At 43.5% G+C, this 7854-nt stretch overlaps 1 protein-coding gene across 2 annotated transcripts in view; it reads right to left on the bottom strand.

The window, feature by feature from the left end:
* Bmp2k (BMP2 inducible kinase) overlaps positions 1-7854 on the bottom strand; it is a 110590-nt gene that overhangs the window by 5587 nt on the left and 97149 nt on the right. The window lies entirely within an intron of this gene.

The raw sequence follows: 7854 nt of genomic DNA, 5'->3' as shown, positions 1-7854 counted from the left end.
TTTAAGAACCTTAGTTTACCTAAAAGTACGCTACCTCCCTAATACACTGGCCTCCTGAACTGGATGTTTCCAGGTGAGAATCAATCTGTACTGATCCAGTTACACATACTTACCTCTTCCTCTCCTTCTGACGAAGGTATTTTTCCAGTTACTGAGGACTGGAAGTACAATATGCAGGAATGAAAACTAATTAGCATACAATAGAGGAACTATTAATTTCCATCATGCAGAGTGGTCTCTGGAACATTTCCTTCTCTCCAAAATCCACACTGTCACATTCCTACAACCCTATAGACCATTTTCTCCCACTAACAACTTAGACTCCTTAAACACGTACATTCCCCAGAGTTCTCTCCTTGGCCGTTCCTCCCTCCATAGTCTCTCAAGTTCTAAACTGAACAGTGACTACCATGTACACCAGTAGTTCTGGCTGACACTGGTCTTTTTAACTGGTATCTGAATCCTAAATTCCAGTCTAACATCTTTAACATTAATCTCCAGAGACTGCATCCTACCAGTACCTGAAAGGCAGGAATTCAAAAGATACCGCTCCCCTTTTAGGACAGGGTCACCACCAGTTCCTCTACATTAAGTGCACCTCCACCTACGCCAGTCCTCCGGCCAGCAGACATCAACGCCATCTCCTTACCAGTTACTGCAGCTTTCACGTCTCCAATCCACGCCATTCCCCCATTGACTCGGCCCTTATTACCCCTCCCAGAGTGGCCTGGCCTCCCAGGGTGCTTCCCCTCGAGCACACAGCCCCCAGCATGCACCTTCACCTTCTCACCACCATGTGGCTGCACCTCTCGGAGTCTCTAGTGGCTCTGAAACATTGCACGCTGTGTATGGCATTCGGTCCCGCCATGTCTTCAGCTGCAAACTCCAATGTCGTCTATGATACTATCTGTTACACCCACAGCTGGACTCTTCCTATGAAAACTCAGGAACTGAGCAGCTACCCAGCTTCTTAAAACTTGCCATCGGACTAAGGAACACAGCTGACTTAGGGGAGTCAAGGGTGTTTGCTGTCTCAACACCTCTCCCGCTTTGTAATACTGCACCTCAGTATAAAAGCCCTTCTACCTCCCCTAATCCACCCGATGGACTCGTGAACATGGCTGCACTAAAAGACCAGCCCATGTGACAGCCCTTCAAAACTACCCCTAAAAGATGCCCCTGACACTTGGTGCTTCTGATGAACTTGTACACCCTTAATTACTGGCTACTCTAATGTAGTTGGACAATCACTGCTATTTATCTCACTAATCTCGGTATCCTAGCACTGTGCACAACTGTTACTAAAATGATTGCTCTGAGGTCAGCAACTATTATCTATATAAAGGAATATGATGAAAATTCAATCAACGTCTGGGGGCATTTTTAGCTCAGAATGAGTCCCTTGCATTTTCTTATTATATTTAATAACAAAGCACTTTACTATCTATGTGTTCTACCTCCATGATGCCTTAATGAATAATGTCTGTTCGCAGGAGTTTGCACTTGTAATGTCAGTACTCGGCCATTTCAGTGTGTGCTCTAAAATCACAGCAGAGAATGGGTGCATAAACCTGCCAGTAGCAGTCAGTAAAGGCCTCCCTAAAGAGAAGACATGACTAAACCATGAGAAAGAGCCAGCCAGATAGAAGATAAGCTGTTAGCTGCTCCAGATAAAAAGCACTGGTCCCTTGAGACAGTGAAAACGGAAAAGTGTGACTGAAGCATTTGAGGAAGGAGGCATGTGCTTTGTAAACTCACTGCTGGGAAGACGGAAGGCAGATCCCTGGGGCTCACTGGCAAATGAGCCTAGCCTACTACGTGAGTTCCAGAACAGTGAGAGACAGAGGACAGAGAAAGAGATGGGAAGAGGAACAGAAGAAAAGAAGGAAGGGGGTAAGGAGTTGAGTGGGTAAGAATACTTGCCACTAAGGACTGACAACCTGAGTTCAGTCCCTGGGATCCTTGTGGTGGAAAGAGAGAACTGACCTCCCCAAGCTGACTTCCATAGCTGGGTCATGACAAGTGTGTGCATACATGCTCTTACAATAACTAAATGTGGTGATTTTTTAAAAGTAGGTAAGACTTGAGAAATGATATTCATGTTATCCTCAGCATCCAAGCAGTTGGAAAAATATGAGACTGGAAAGAGAATGTGAGCTAGATGGTGCTACTATTTACGGGGAAGAATGAATTAGAAAATGCTCAAAGCATTGTTTGGGGGCCCTGGTGTACTTGTGAGGCAGCTGTGAAGACACTCTGGTTGTAATATGAAGTTTAGTTAACAGACTTGGAAGCTATCACTGTGTGGTACAGAGAGATGTCAGCAAGACTACAGGATCATCACCTGACAGAATACAGAGATGTCAACAAGACTACAGCATCACCACCTGACAGAGTACAGAGATGTCAACAAGACTACAGCATCACCACCTGACAGAGTACAGAGATGTCAGCAAGACTACAGGATCATCACCTGACAGAGTACAGAGATGTCAACAAGACTACAGCATCACCACCTGACAGAGTACAGAGATGTCAGCAAGACTACAGCATCACCACCTGACAGAGTACAGAGATGTCAACAAGACTACAGGATCATCACCTGACAAAGTACAGAGATGTCAACAAGACTACAGCATCACCTGACAGAGTACAGAGATGTCAACAAGACTACAGGATCATCACCTGACAAAGTACAGAGATGTCAACAAGACTACAGCATCACCTGACAGAGTACAGAGATGTCAACAAGACTACAGGATCACCTGACAGAGTACAGAGATGTCAACAAGACTACAGCATCACCACCTGACAGAGTACAGAGATGTCAACAAGACTACAGCATCACCACCTGACAGAGTACAGAGATGTCAACAAGACTACAGCATCACCACCTGACAGAGTACAGAGATGTCAGCAAGACTACAGGATCACCTGACAGAGTACAGAGATGTCAGCAAGACTACAGCATCACCACCTGACAGAGTACAGAAGAAAAGAAGGTTCAAAACCAAGCCTGGGTCCACAGAACCAGGAGTCAGCCAAGGAAAATCAGCTGCCTGCAAGGCAGGCTGAAAAGTGCCAGCCACCGAGGAGCAGCACCAGGTGAGCGCAGTGCATGGACACGGGAGTAACAGGCAGCTGGGTATGGTGGTATTTTATTTGTACTGAAATGTGATTTTAATTGTATGTTAATAAATAAAGTTGCCCTGGGGTCAGAGCTATTAGAGCCATAGCAAGAGCGTGGCGGCGCATGCCTTTAATCCCAGCACTTGGTAGAAGAGCTAGGTAGATTTCTGTGTGTTCAGGGATACAGCCAGCATTGGAGACATATGCCTTTAAGACCTGGGGGGCGGTACTTACAGGCAGTGATGTAGCAGTCATGTGTTTGGGTTTACAACCAATGAGAAGGCAGAACAGAAAGACTATTTAAAGACAGACACACAGGAAGTAGCTCTTTTTCAGGGAAGCTAGGAGCACTGCAGGAGGTAAGATTTTAGCTCCGAGCTCTGACCTCTCGGCTTTCTCTTTTACACTGGTTCTGTGTTTCTTATTTTAATAAGACGGTTGGTTACATCTACAGCTGGGCCCATGGTGCAGCCCTAAGAAGGACCAAAAGGGGCCCACAAGGCCTTGTCATCTTTCGCAGTTTGTTGACAATCTTGACCTTAGTAGTGAGGCTAAGAGTGATTGGGAAAGAATTCCATCAGGTAACACTTCCACAGAGACATCATCTTCTGCCCAGTCTTAAAACTAGCTAAGAGATCCCAAACTGTTACCCAACAAACCAGAACCAGTCAGTGGCAGGTTCTCACATTGCCTGTGCTCCCCATACAGCGTTCCTCTGATATTAAGAAAACAAAAATGACTTTTCAAGTAATGTAGATTTTCATGCATTTTTTAGTGAAAACAAAATACATATAGTTCCAGAGGGCTATGAGTCACACCTCACTCAAGAACATTTTCTATAAGAAGACACTTAATGCCACTCACAGGCGGCCATGCATATACCCCCACACACACACTGCTCAGACAGTTGCAGGGTTGTCCAATTAACTCTACAACAAGAATGAACAAGTCATGTGGTCTCAGGCAACCAAACCATTGAAAGGGTACACCCGAGGTTCTGCCTTCATTTTTCTCACCTGCAGTATGTACACAAAAAAAAAATCTAATGTTATAAAACCTAGAATATCCCAAATTTGTTTCTCTCTGCTTTCATGTACTGTAACATGTTAACCTGTATAAACGATGAGAGACGAGTACTTAGATCCACCCTGCAGCTCCTCTAGGAAACTCTCCAGCTCCAGGGACCCGGAGGTCTTCGGAAACTCTTAACACAGCAGATATCCACATGGAGAGTGCCGTCCAGTGCACCTTCCTGTTACTCTCACATCGGAAGCCACTCTTCCACTGTTTCCATTCCTCAGTGCCTACATACTGTCCAGCAGGTACCAGCTGCTTTCTACTCTTTCTCCTGTCCTTCCTCAGCTGAATGTTGTATCAACAAAAACACACCTTTCTTCAGTGTAAAGAGCTATACAGAGCTCCTTCTGTGACTGACTGTGGATTTAAATTTTGTTTTTTGTTTGGTAGGTTGGTTGGTTGGTGTTCTGTTTTACTTACCATATTCATGCCTCTTTTCAAGTACAAACATGATCCATGGGTTCTTGTGAAAGCATTCTAAGATGATGCACATACATCCTGAATATCATTAGAATACCTAGGCTGTTTCTAGTTTTCCCACACTTACAGAAGAACCATGATTCGTGCACATTTTCCTTGAGGGGACAAAAGGGAAAGCCACCTCTTTTAGATGTCACTTTGACCTTCTCCAATTATTGTTATTTCCTTCCCATGTGTAATTAACAAAGAGCTAAGAAAAACATCCCGCCAGGATGACAGCTCCTCTACCCTAACCTCATGAGGAAAATAGAATGGTAACAGGTTACTTCATTTGCCTTGTTAAGAAAGGGAACTGGAGAGATGGCTCAGTGCTTAAGACCACTGCTTGCTCTTCCAAAGGACCTGGGTTCAATCCCCATCACCCACATGGAGGCTCACAACCACTTGGGGAATCTGATTCCCTCCGCTGGCCTTCCTGAGGACTCTATACGTGCAGTGCACAGACATACATGAAGCCAAAAACCCCGCACACATACAATAAAAACAAATCTTAAGAGGGGAGGGTACCACCAGTGCCTGACATTAAATGAACTTTGTCATTATCTGCAACAAGGAGCAAATTAAATTACTTCACCTACCATACTCCATCACCTCCTAGTAACCTCTGTAGACTCCATGAGTAAAGGTGAATCTAAACGAGACTTAGATCTCATTTGTAGGAAGAAGCAAGAGGGGAAGAAGCAATTCCTGGCTAACTGAAAAACAAGGCAGGTCTACTTGAGAACTGATCGTGAACAAGTAAACAAGCAAATACACATCCACATACGGAGGGGCACTTGCAGTCCTGGAAACTCCATTTCATCATTAGATTAGATATCTGTATGTGGGAACACAGCATCACAAGTGGGGAAGAAATGCTTTCAAAATGAGCAGAAAGACACACCCCCATGTGCCCACTCTAGACCTGGCTTGTGCGGGGTTTACCAGTCGCTCTTTCATAAAACTGAAGCAACAACAGAAAGCACTGTCAAGCCCCTTTCCATCCTGTACTCCCAGAAGCAGTGGCATGCTTTAAATGGCTCTCCATCTCCCTCCCCAGGGCCTGCTCCTCTGTAAGCTCCTGAGCACAGAGCTGGCTGGCTGGCTGGCTGGAAACCCGGCTGGAAAGGAGGCTGTGCAAACACATGCAGAGCTCCCCAGCATCCACCCAGCAAGCCAGCACAGCTCATGGAGTCAGACTTCCAGCACCACCTGCTGAGAAAAACAAGTGCCAGCTGCAAGTTCCAGTAATCCTAGACAGGGCCACTTTCTGCCTCCGCAGCTACTCACAGCCTTTTCTTCACTGTGACACCACTTAAGAGCTGAACAATACAGAAAAAAAAAAAAAAAAAGTGGGCTTCAGTATCCCCTGGCTCTTACCTTGCAGAGATACTCAAATCCTAACACTCACGTGTCTTATAAAAGATGGGAAAACATGCAGAACCTACTACATCTTCCTGGATATCTTAAATCATCTCTGTATAGATGCATTACAATTCCTAATGGAACATTCATGCTGCATACACTGTTATTTGGTGTGATAAGAGTGCACCCAGTACAGGTGCATCTGCTTTTAATTCTTATAATCCACAGTGGGCTGAACCCAAGGATGCAAAAAGCCAACTGCATCTTACAGCTTTTAGCCATGTCCCACAGGCACAAAGACAGTCAAAAAAAAAAAAAAACCTAGTTCAAACGGTATGACATAGAGTTCCTTAGTTTTATATATAACTAATATCTACAGGCACAACTACACGGTGACTTCTGGCTAAAAGTTGTCCTCATATACAATCTATTTCTTTGCCTAAATACATTTCTCTAATTTAAAAAAGAAAAAGAAGAGAAAATACAGATGCTGAAATAAATACAGAATCAGGAAAACGCCTTGGTTATCCCTATTATTTGCTTCTGGAAACAGATTGCTTCTTCCCAGTTGTTAGATTAAATAATGCATATTTGATTTATTGTGAAATTTAATCAGGATTATCTCACTGCTAAAGTTAATTTCCCAAGAGTATAGCCCAAATATGCTGCTTTGAATTTCACGATCTCCTGTCGTCATCATCTTCCGAGATCTGTATTATTAATGTAACAATGGCTGTTTTGAAGGAGGTGGGAGAAATCTAACCCCTACGGTAAGTACAGGGCACATTACTTACAGCACAAACATCCTGAGAGTGTGGCTCTTCTCTCAGTTACATCGTTAGTAACTTACATGGTAGGAGTATCTGGTTTCATATACTGAGCAACTCGTCTGACTTGGGGTCTGATTTCCCCGTCCTGAACACTGCAGAGCGGTGTGAGAGGATGCCCAGTAAAGACATTCTCTACTCTTGGATTATGCCTGGAACTACAAGCTAAAATGCTCAGGCTTTTGAGTATTTTAGCAAGATGCATGTTGATCATGACAGTAGAGCAAGCTTAACAATGTGTGTATAGATTTAATAAGCAAATGGCAAGGGGAAATCTGTAGGGCCAGCTGATACTTATTAAAAAATATCAGCAAAATCAGTTGAGAGCTGTTGTTTTCAATAACTGTCTCCTAAATAAGAAAACAAGTAAAACTTAGTTGAAACATATTAAATAGACTTTTAATAATAAAAAAATTCAAAATAGTGAATACATTAATATAGTCCACATTTAGGTAAGAAAAACATGAATAAATTTTTAAGTTAGTTCAGATCCGAAATAATGAAGTTGTTCCTACTTTTAAGAACATTTTCAGAAATTCAACATTGTGGATTCAATTATGAATCCTCCGCCTTTAGAGCCATCAGCTTCCATACCTGTGCGAGACTCCAGGAATTCCATAATTACTAACATTCTAGAGTGCAAACATCCTAAAGACAGATGTTCCCCTGAGGAAGCCATACGTCAGAAGCACCTGGACCAGGGTGGAGTCTGGACACAATCCATGGACCAAAATATTTCTCCATTAGTCTTCATTGTCAGAAATAAGAGCATAGGATCATTTTGTCCAGTTGGGTTTGAGTCCCAGAAACAGGGGAAGTTCCTCAGCCCAACAGCCTGAGAATATGGTGACTAAGATAAGCAATGCAGATCTGGGTAAATGAGTAAAACAGCAAGGGTCCTAAGCTTTAGTGTTAAATCTCTTGATTAGTTTACAAAGTATCCTGCCAGGGAATTCAAAGTTCTCTCACAAACCACAGTGAGAGCAGGAAAGTGCTG

This window comes from Peromyscus leucopus, chromosome 10, assembly GCF_004664715.2.
Source record: "Peromyscus leucopus breed LL Stock chromosome 10, UCI_PerLeu_2.1, whole genome shotgun sequence".
Lineage (NCBI taxonomy): Eukaryota > Metazoa > Chordata > Mammalia > Rodentia > Cricetidae > Peromyscus > Peromyscus leucopus.
The sequence above is the reverse complement of the archived record's forward strand: the minus strand, read 5'-3'. Positions and strand labels throughout refer to the sequence as shown.